Source organism: Lagenorhynchus albirostris, chromosome X, assembly GCF_949774975.1.
Source record: "Lagenorhynchus albirostris chromosome X, mLagAlb1.1, whole genome shotgun sequence".
NCBI classification, from domain to species: domain Eukaryota; kingdom Metazoa; phylum Chordata; class Mammalia; order Artiodactyla; family Delphinidae; genus Lagenorhynchus; species Lagenorhynchus albirostris.
In genome coordinates this window covers 48,845,344-48,856,854 of record NC_083116.1, presented here as the reverse complement: position 1 = coordinate 48,856,854, position 11,511 = coordinate 48,845,344, and positions in this window count along the sequence as shown.

Genomic DNA, 11,511 nt, shown 5'->3' with positions numbered 1-11,511 from the left:
AAAGAAGAGAGCAACCAAACCAAAAAAGAAATCCACCAATGATAACAAGCGCTAAAATCTATACTAAAACAACAGCAACAAAAACAGACAGTCAGAACCCTAGGAGAAATGGTAAAAGCAAAGCTATACAGACAAAATCACACAAAGTCCATGGCCTCAATTTTGGGATGATTCGTTGTCTATTCAGTTATTCCAGATATGCAGGGTACATCCAGTTGATTGTGGAGCTTTAATCCGCTGCTCCTGAGGCTGCTGGGAGATATTTCCCTTTTCTTCTTTGTCCACATAGCTCCTGGGGTTCAGCTTTGGATTTGGCACTGCCTCTGTGTATAGGTAGCCTGAGGGCATCTGTTCTTCACTCAGACAGGACGAGGTTAAAGTAGCAGCTTTGGCTCAGTCAGGCTCGGGGCAGGGAGTGGTACAGAATGTGGGGCGAGCCTGCAGCGGCAGAGGCCAACATAACGTTGCCACAGCCTGAGGTGTGCCGTGTGTTCTCCAGGGGAACTTGTCCCTGGATCCCGGGACCCTGGCAGTGGCGGACTGCACAGGCTCCCGGGAGGGGAGGTGTGGATAGTGACCTGTTCTTGCACACAGGCTTCTTGGTGGCGGCGGCAGCAGCAGCCTTAGCATTTCATGCCCGTCTCTGGGGTCCATGCTGATAGCCGTGGCTCGCACCTATCGCTGGAGCTCGTTTAGGTGTTGCTCTGAATCCCCCCTCCTCACGCACCCCGAAACAATGGTCTCTTGCCTCTTAGGCAGGTCCAGACCTTTTCCCGGACTCCCTCCTGGCTAGCTGGGGCACACTAGCCCCCTTCAGGCTGTGCTCACACAGCCAACCCCAGTCCTCTCCCTGGGATCTGACCTCCAAAGCCTGAGCCTCAGCTCCCAGCCCCCACTCGTCCCGGCAGGTGAGCAGACAAGCCTATCAGGCTGGTGAGTGCTGGTCAGCACCGATCCTCTGTGCGGGAATCTCTCTGCTTTGCCCTCTGCACCCCTGTTGCTGAGCTCTCCTCCATGGCTCCGAAGCTTCCCCCCTGCCAACCCCCCCATCTCCCCCATGAAGGGGCTTCTAGTGTGTGGAAACCTTTCCTCCTTCACAGCTCCCTCCCACTTCTGCAGGTCCCGTCCCTATTCTTTTGTCTCTGTTTTTTCTTTTTTCTTTACCCTACCCAGGTACGTGGGGAGTTTCTTGCCTTTTGGGAGGTCTGAGGTCTTCTGCCAGCATTCAGTAGGTGTTCTGTAAGAGTTATCCCACATGTAGATGTATTTCTGATGTGTTTGTGGGGAGAAAGGTGATCTCCACGTCTTACTCCTCTGTCATCTTGAAGGTCTCTCCCTCTATATTCATATATATATATATATATATATTCCTTTTCAGATTCTTTTCCGTTATAGGTTATTACAAGACATCGAATATAGTTCTCTGTGCTACACAGTAGGATGTTGTTGGTTATCTATTTTATACATAGTAGTGTGCATTTGTTAAGCCCAAAATGTTTTTAAAAATAGTTCCAGGCCAATTCCTTTGGTATCTTCACTGAATATAGAAAATAGGAAACAAATCGGCATTTTACCAGAAAGGTTTTAGATGACACATAAAGAAGAACCTCTGGTAAACTTTCAACTGGGTTACCAAAGGGACTTTCTCAGGTGGGGAATCTCTAAAAATAATATTAATTGAAATTAGTCTGAACTGTTTGAAGAGATTGTGATGGTTGTCCAAGAAATGTCCTGGATAATTCCTCAAGGTTGTTTTCATTTTCAAGCTCATGAATTCACCAGGCAAACCACTTTTCTCCGGGTATAAGCTCCATGCCTCTAATAAAAAAGTTCTAAAAGAGAAGCATAATATTTTGTTTAAACATAATTGATACTTCAAATTATATCATATATACTAATTATATATTTTCATGCTCAGTAAAAAGAGACTGTCTAAAATAAAGATTTTAAGAAAATTATTCACTGTAATGGGTAACTAAGATTTAATCCAAATTTGATGGCTTTAGCCTTAGGTCATATAAATTTCCATTTGGCCATTAATGATTAAAGAGTTAGAGGAAGGAGAATAGGTTATAAATATTGCAGAGGTGGAATATGAAGAATGTTAAATAAGAGAATTTCCAGTCTTGTTGCAGCAACAAAATTGTCATGTAAAGTCACATTCACTTAGCCAATATTTATTGAGTACCAACTATGTGCCAAGAATTGTGACCCACAGGATGAATCAAATGCAACCCCTGCCTTCAAGGTAGAGTGTAAAACATGAAGAATGAAAGAGTCCAACGGATGTGTCCAATCTTACCACAATTTGTCAGACTATATTGGTGTTTTCCAAAAGCTGTCAAATGTGTCTTTCAAAAATTACTCAGGTAACTTTATTTACACATTTTATTGTCACTATATCTCCTCAGAGTAGAAGAGCTGTTGTCTTTGCTAAAGAAAAAAAACAGCCTTTTGGAGCAACAGAGAGTTAATTAGGCTGAGATTGCCTAAAAAGCACGTCTAGTGGAAGAAATGTAAGACAGAGTAAAATGAAAAAGTCTCAGACCTAAGAAACTCATTCCAATATGTTCTGATCTATACTTAATACAGAATTAGTCCACAGTTATTTAAATAATCATTTAAGATTCATAAAAGCCTCACTTCTTATAGCAAAATTCTTGGCAGTTGAAATATACTACAAATGTAAAGTGAGTCATGTGAAAAAACTAGCTGCAGCTTCCTTAATTAAATCAATTGTATATTGATTTGTACATTAAAGCTCAAATGTAAAGTATATGATAAGGTCACTCCTTTTGGGTACTTAATGGCTTTATTAACCATGAAAATCACCATTAAAAAGAACCTTTTAAAGGACAATTTAATATGACAATTTTGATTTTTGTAACCATGTGTTGCATTAAGCTCACCTTTCACAAATAGGAGCACTTTGGTCTGCTCCTTAGATAGCAATGCTGAATGCAAATATGGTTAATCCAGTGTAGCATACATCTGCATCTGCCAGGTCTCTAGATCTAACTCAGACTCAGTAAGATTTTCTGTCTGACGCAATACTTGTCATACGTGAGGCCCAGAAGCCAGATGTAATACATCTTTTGGACATTCCCACTCAAGAGCTGGTCTAAATCTTCTCACCAAAGCCTGAGCGCCTTGACTGATTTGTCAACAACAGCATCCTTGCATGGTCTCTGTGTTTGGTACTCACAATCTTAACCTTGTTCAGATTAAATTTTTCCTCTGGTTTATGATCTTGGCATTTGTTCTATGTCCCTAGTATATTCTCCCATCTCCTGGGCCTTAAGTGTGATCACTTTGTTCTGCTCTGTCTTGCCTGATACTTGGATTCTAGTGAATTACTTTGCTTCCCTAACCTAAACCTCAGTCTCTGGGTGACATATGTTCCAATTTCTGCCCTGTGGTATGCTGGTCAGAATCTTAATGATAAAGTTTATATTCATTTGTTTATTTAACAAACAGGTATTTATCTGTGCAAAGCACCCTCTCTTAGCTTTGGCAATACAAAGATGAATGAGACAAAATCCTTGTCTTCAAGGAGCTTACAGTCTAGGGAAGGATATAGAGAAGTTAATCAACAATTGTAATAGAATGTGTTAGAAAAGTATCATGCCAAGGGAGCCATGCAAACACAATGGAGGATATAAAGGAAGGCCTCCTGGAAGAGGTGATATTTAAGCTGAGTCTTAAAGGCCAGGTAGGAGTTAGCAAGGCAGAGAAAATGGTTAAGTGAGAAGGCAGGAAGACTGGTCCAAACAGAGGAAACAACATAGGTAAGTAAAAGCCAGCATGACAGATTATAGGAACTATAAGTAGTTTATTGTGGCTGAAACATATTTGTAGCAAAGTAGTGAAATGTGAGGCTGATTGGAGCCAGATCATGGAAAGCCTTGTGCTATATTCTTCTCTAGTAGGCAATAGGAACCCACCAAAGGGAATTTACCAGAGGAGTGTTGTGATCAGATGTATGTTTCAGGTTAATCTCCAGGTTTGTGGAAGATGGATTAGAGACAGGTGAAAGAGGGTGAACAGAGAGGAGACTCACTGTAATCCAGGTAATATTCAATGAGGGACCAAAATAAGATGGTTGAAGAGGAATGGAAAGGGGGGGGGAGTGAAAGTGAGAGTAAGAGATGTAGTATTTGATCATACAGAATTTGACAAATCACTGGGCACAGGATAAAAAAGTCTACACTAAACCTGCAGTTACATATTTGACGTATTAAGAGAAGAAACTGTAGTTGAAAGTTTGATGTAGAAGATGACGCCTTCTTTAACGGTGCTGAGTGTGTGGTGCATATAGGTGTCTAAGTGGAGATAATCCACAGGCAGGGGAGAATGCCATTCTGTAGCTCAAGATAAAAGTTATGGTTGGGATATATATGAGGGCTGTCTACATAGAAGTGATAGCTAATAGGCATGTGTATATGAACCTTTCCTCTGGAAAGGTTTCCAAAGGAAACAAAATGAAATTTTAGATAAGGCTAGAGTTTCCACTAGGTTTAGCATTGCTGGTATCATGGCATGTACAGTGTCAGAAACAAAGTCATTATCTTACCTTTTCCTTTCTAAAAAAGTTTCAGCTAATTCTTTTCAAAGTACTTCCTCTTACCTAGTTTCCTGTGACCCTCTTCACAAGTGCTCTTTGAGTTACAGGAGTCAAGTATTATCCCCTTTATAAGAACTTCCTGGTAATCCCAGCACCTTTGTCCTTTCCCCCAGGCAGACTCTTGATCCCAGTCAAACCTAAAGATCATTGCCCTGCTGTCACCCATGTCCTAGCATGACACTCATTTTATAAGTGGAAGGACCAGGGCACTAGGTGTTCAAGTATTTGCCGAGGCCACACAGCCAAACTGCACCGGAAGAAAGTAAAGACCTCAGGACTTTTGACTTCATCTCTAGGGCTCTTTGCACTACATTTTATGATGAACTTCCCTGGAATTCATCTATTTTACAAAGCAAAGCAAAGAATCCTTATGATATTGAACTTGAATATACATGTATATTTATAAAAATATGTATATACATATGAGAAAAAGGTGGAAAATTTAAACATCTCATAACTAATATTTATTTTTGCTCTTTACTAATCAAGTATCACTCTGAACTTGAAATCAGTTCCCATAGAAAAATCTTTTTCTCTTCCTCTCTCATCTAAATAAGAATGCACATTAGAAAAATATGATGAAGCTCCTAGCATTAAAGGACTTTAAACTTTCTATTAAAGTGACATAATATTACTCTAAAAATAGCCAGGGAGTTTTCACAAAGACCCAGAAGGCAAAAATTACAAAAGAGAGAATTGTGTCTGAAAACTAAGGAGGTAAGATTTTTGCAGACTGTAGAAAGTACCTGCAAGAAAGAGGGGAGTAAGATACCTTCTAGCAAACTGAAAATTGTTTAACCCTCTAAGAGTTAAAACTATAAAATCAAGTCCTAATGGACCAGGTCATAGACAGGCAAAGAGAAGCTAAAGAAAGAATGGCACCCAGATTAGAGCAAAACTAACAAAACACATGAAAATGCTTAAGGAAAGAATGGGTCCATGAGAAAGCAGGCTGTCAGACAGGAGTATAGGAAGAAAATGACAATAGCCTTGGCAATACTCATCCTGGCACTGCTCAGGGAACAGTGTCAAGGCCATAGGGTTCTTTAGGCCCTTTCACAGGTATATGCCTATTCCAGAAATGGACCAATTGATCCTTCAGAACTAATTGTCAGTACTTATTAATTTCATCCCACTATTACTCCTTGCTTGCTCCTCAAACAGTCCTCCTGTTTGGTAGGGCTTCCTATAAGGAGAGAATACTTTGGTCATTCCAACGCTAGCATTCCATCCACTATGAGAGTTGTATATTTTTTGTTGTCAATCGTCAATGCCAATTTTTGTTGGCATTCTGGATTACTGCTTGTGAATTTAGTCAATATGAGTTCATCTTTGGACCATAGAGCTAATCTCAAGGTACAGACCAATCAAGTTTCTGAGGCTACCCTGTCAATTTTCCAACACCAACCTTGGACAGTGCCTTTTATTCACACTTGAAGGGGAAGAGATGTACATAATCAATAACTCAGTAATGGGTATATGGTCTACCTGAGAAGTCTGGGTAAGTAATAGAATCTTTGTTTGCCATTGATAGAAATGTGGTGCTAAGAAGCAGGAATGGTTTTAGATGGAAAGTTAAAAAAAAAATCACTGTTCAGGTATTAATGTGTCTTTGAGCTAAATCCAATGACCAGATGTAGTACTTTACCTCATATCTAATCTATCTCAGATATACATGTTCTGATAGTGCAATCACAAATATACATATGTAGCACTATATGGATTATGTAGGTGCATACACTCTTTCTCTTTTTTTTAATTGAAGTATAGTTGATTTACAATATTTTGTTAGTTTCAGGTGTACAGCAAAATGATTCAGATATATATATATATATTCATTTTCAGATTCTTTTCCATTATAGGTTATTACAAGATATTGAATGTAGTTCCCTGTGCTATACTGCAGGTCCTTTTTGTTTATCTATTTTATATATGGTAGTGTGCATCTGTTAATCCCATACTCCCAATTTATCCCTCCTCCCCTTCCCCTTTGGTAATTTTTGTTTTCTATGTCCGTGAGTTTGTTTCTCTTTTGTAAATAAGTGCATTTGCATTTTTTTAGATTTCCCATATAAGTTCCCATATAAGTGATATCATATTAATATTTGTCTTTTCTGTCTGACTTACTTCACTTAGTATGATAATCTCTAGGTCAATCCATGTTGCTGCAAATGACATTATTTCATTTCATTTTTTATGGCTGAGTAGTATTCCTCTGTGTGTGTGTGTGTGTGTGTGTGCGTGTGCGTGTGTGTGCGTGTGTGTGTGTGTGTGTAATATATCACATCTTCTTTATCCATTCATCTGTGTATGGACACTTAGTTTGCTTCCATGTCCTGGCTATTGTAAATAGTGCTGCTATGAACACTGGGGTGCATGTATCTTTTCAAATTAAAGTTTCCATTTTTTCTGGGTACATGCCCAGAAGTGGGATTGTTGGATCATATGGCAACTTTATTTTCAATTTTTTAAGGAATCTCCATACAGTTTTCCACAGTGGCTGTACCAATTTACACTCCCACCAACAGTGTCACTCTCCTTATCTCTTTCTCCCTTTCTTTCTGAAAAGTAGATGAGTGGAACAAACAGAATTTTGCAGTTAGATCTGGGCTGGAATCTCAGTTCTACTACTTCTCAGTTTATTTTCTCTGTCCCTCAGCTTCTTCATCTTTAAAATGTAGATAATAATAATACATATCTCATAGAATTGTTGTGAAAATTAAATAATGTGTGGAAGTACTTAAATTTGAGTTCTATTCCTATTCTTTTTCATGCCTTGGCCTCTTCAATGTGTGTTAAAAATCAACACACACACACACAATTATATTCCACATGACTATAAGCTTCATGAAAGCAGATAACAGCTGATTTATATTTACCACTCTATCCCTAGTGTGTGGTTTTTAGGGGACCCTCAAATCTATTTTGAATTATAAAACCAGATTAGTTAAGAAAGTGAGGTTTTGTTTAAATAATGAATTTCCCAATCAGTTCAGAGATTTCTCTTGATTAAAAAACAAAAAACAACAACAACAAAAAAAACTACCATATACACTAAAGTCCTTATCAGGTGTCACTTCTGTAGACTCTATTTTATGATATTTGATTAATCAATGTAAAATCTAAGTGACTTTTTTAAGTGTTTATTTTTGTCTGAAATTTCAGATAGGCAACTGTATTAATTTAGTAGGGCTGCCACAACAAAGTACCACAAACTGAGAGGCTTGAACAACAGAAATTTATTGATTTATTGTGTCACAGTTCTGGAGGCTAGAAATTCAAGAGCAAGGTGGCAGCACGGTTGCTTTCTTCTGAGAGCTATGAGTAAGGATTTTTTTCAGGCCTCTCTCCTTGGCTGTTAGATGACCATCTTCTCCTGTGTCTCTTCACATCATCTTCCCTCTGTGTGTGTCTGTCTCTTTGTCCAACTTTCCCCCTTTTATAAAAACACCAGTCATATTGGGTTAAGGCCCACCTTAATGAACTCATCTTAACTAATTCCAATTGTAATAACCCTATTTCCAAATAAGGTCATGTTCTGAGGTCCTGGGGGTGAAGACTTTAACACGTGAATTATTGGGGGGGACATAATTCAACCCATAACAGCAACTTCTGAGTGATTTTTCTTTTCTTTTTTTAAAAATAAAATTATTTATTTATTTATTTATTTATATTTATTTATTTTTGGCTGCGTTGGATCTTCGTTGCTGCGCAGGGGCTTTCTCTAGTTGCAGTGAGCGGGGGCTACTCTTCATTGCGGTGCATGGGCTTCTTATTGCGGTGGCTTCTCTTTGTTGCAGAGCACAGGCTCTAGGCGTGCGGGTTCAGTAGTTGTGGCTTGTGGGCTCCAGAGCGCAGGCTCAGTAGTTGTGGTGCATGGGCTTAGTTGCTCCATGGCATGTGGGACCTTCCTGGACCAGGGATCGAACCCGTGTCCCCTGCATTGGCAGGCAAATTCTTAACCTCTGTGCCACCAGGGAAGTCTCCTGAGTGATTTTTCTTTAAGGCTTCTGGGCATAGCCTCTCCCTGGACTGCTTTTTTATTACTGCATATAGAGGAAAATACTTGACATTTACTGAATTAACATGTTAGGATGTTCTGACTATTCTCAAATAACCTTAAAATGCAAATAGTAGAGTGAGTTACTTCACTTGTGACGGTATCTAGCTATCTACACACATGTGTATCTTAATAGGCTTTGTTGTTTTCTACTCTTAAGCATGTTTTGTGTGTTGGAGAAGGAGGACAAGGAGGGATGGCTACCAACTAGGATAAGATTTTAGTGAATTTTGAAAAGCTTGTATGTGAGGATATGTCAAAGAAATGAAAATATATTTCAAGAGAAATGCAGAGGACCGTAAAAACATGAAAATATGTTCATGAATTTGGGAATAGGTGGACTTCAGAGGAATATCAAGGAATTTATGCACATAGGACAAGATTAAGCCTCAGTCATGATTATGTATTTCCACTAAAAAAATCAAAGCGCAGTGGTTCCAATCATTTCAGTCATCTTCACAATGGATTTGGATGCAGGTGAATTGATCCAAATATTGTTCTTTAAAAGGGTTAAAGTAATTGCTTTTTTAAAGCTGCAGAGAATTCCATTTACTGAAATAGAAAGGGTTTTTTTGAACATCTGTTCTGTTTCCCATCAGATCATCCAGATCAAAATAAGGAAAGGGTTTGCTTTGCTTGATTTGGGGGAATAAAGGTGAACTGGTGCAATGGTCTTCTGAAGTATAGATTTTTTATAACCATGCCTCCTTTCCCATCAGTGTACGGGGAACATTTATGTGTTTGGTATTCTAGAAATTGTCATCCTTATGTTGAACTTGACTTCTAAGAATCTGGAGTGCTTTGTAAAATTGCACTTTTGTCTCAGATGTAAAGTAGTATGTTACAGAGAAATGAGTTCTGGACAAGGAGAAGAAAACTCTAGATTCTAGTTCCAGCTCTGCCTTGTGGCTTTGGGAAAGTCACACAGAGCTCTTGCTCTGCCTCAGCAAACTAAAGGGTTCAATCAGATGCTAGGTGAGGTCTCCTTCAACTCAGAGGGTGTATAATTTTGTCATATATAATTATTATCACTCTAGTACAATATTTTCACTCAAATGCAAAGTATATCAACAAAAGCAGAACTTTTTGCTTTGCTGGATGTAGAATGTGGGAATAGAGACTATCCATTTGGAGAATCTCTTCCATCAGCTTTTCAGTCTGATTATTTTCATATTGTACTTCATCAGATGCCCTCACATAAGATGCTACGAGCTTTTAAATATGTTGTTTATTCCAAAAGATTAAACTTTCTTTGTTATGTCAACATTACTACAATACAGCTAGATGCCATGTAATTTTATTTTACATAAATCTTGGCAGGAATTACCTTGGTGCTTTTGTCTTGGCTAAGAACCAGGTACATTCATACTGGATCTATACCAACTGCTCTTTTTGTTTTAAAACTTTACATGGGTCCTATATAATTGATTTTCCTACCTATCTAATTACCCTTGATGATATTATAATTATTTTAAATAATTAAATGGGCTATGACTAATTTTCATACTGATAACAAAATTTTAACTTGATCCTGCAAGTTTAATATTGGCAATGCAATACTTGGAATGTAAATGCATTTAGCCCACATTCTAAGTGTTTAATTTTGTGACACTATATTGAATAATAAAGTGTTCAATATAATACAACATTTGTAAATCTAGCTCCTTAATGAAGATGGGGCCATACATTGAGCAGGGTTTAAATTTTGAGATACAATATTTGAAACTGAAGATTAAATTTTTATATTTTAATTCATGGAGAAATCCATTCTATTACTATAGATCTTATTTTATCTTAATCTGATAACCAAAATTAAACTTTTCATTTTGTTTTCTTTGTTGTCTAATATGATAAGCAATGACCTCTTTGAAGTGGAATTTTGTTTTCATTTCTTAATATGTTTATCTTATATTCCCTGTTTGTTTTAGTGGCACTCAAATATTTTGTCGTATTTAAAAATAATCCTTTAATTGGACAGGTTTAGTTTATTACAATATTTTTTGCAATTCAGATTACTTGAAACTACATGAACTCAATCTATTTCTGTTTATATAATTTGTAAACTAAACAAAATCTATACAACTTTCTCCATCAGAGCAGAAAATAACCAAAAAAATAATTTCCTATATTTTGGCACAAATTCTTTGTGTCCTCCCTCCCTTCCCCTTTATAGAACATTAATATAACATGTGTAGTTTTTTTTTCTTTTAGAAGCAAGTTACCACTTCAGAATTTTTTTTTTTTTACCTAATTTCTAGTATGTCTCAGGCCTTTAAGTCATAAGACCAAGGTTTAAGATGTTTTGTGAAACTGGAGAAGTCACAATTCATATTTTACCTGCTTTTCTCATCAGTAAAATGGTGATAATTATCCTTTCTCGCGTACCTCATAGAGTTTTTGTGAGGTTCTAATGATATACACAAGGGCTTTGAACATATATAGTTAGAATGCTGTGCAAATATATGGGGTGATATTGCTGTTCTCATTACTGTCATTGATATTATTATTCAGTTTAAGACGCCTGATATGGGAAAGGAGAGTAACTTTACTAGAAAATAATTCTGTCTAGTTTTACTCCTGCGTCACAGTGAAATATTTCAACATATAATAATATCTAAGGATTCTGAGCTTCCTATATATTAGTTACAAGATTTTTGGAGCATGAAGTAAACTAAAATAGGGTAAATCATAATATGGATAGGCTTAGAGGAGGACCAAGCCAAGCCTTTGGTGGCGGAAGAGAGGAAACTAATTAAGGACAAAATGGGAAAAGAACTCAGTTATGAGGCTGGTCCTCTCAGGAGAGCCAGGCAATTCACTGCAGTAT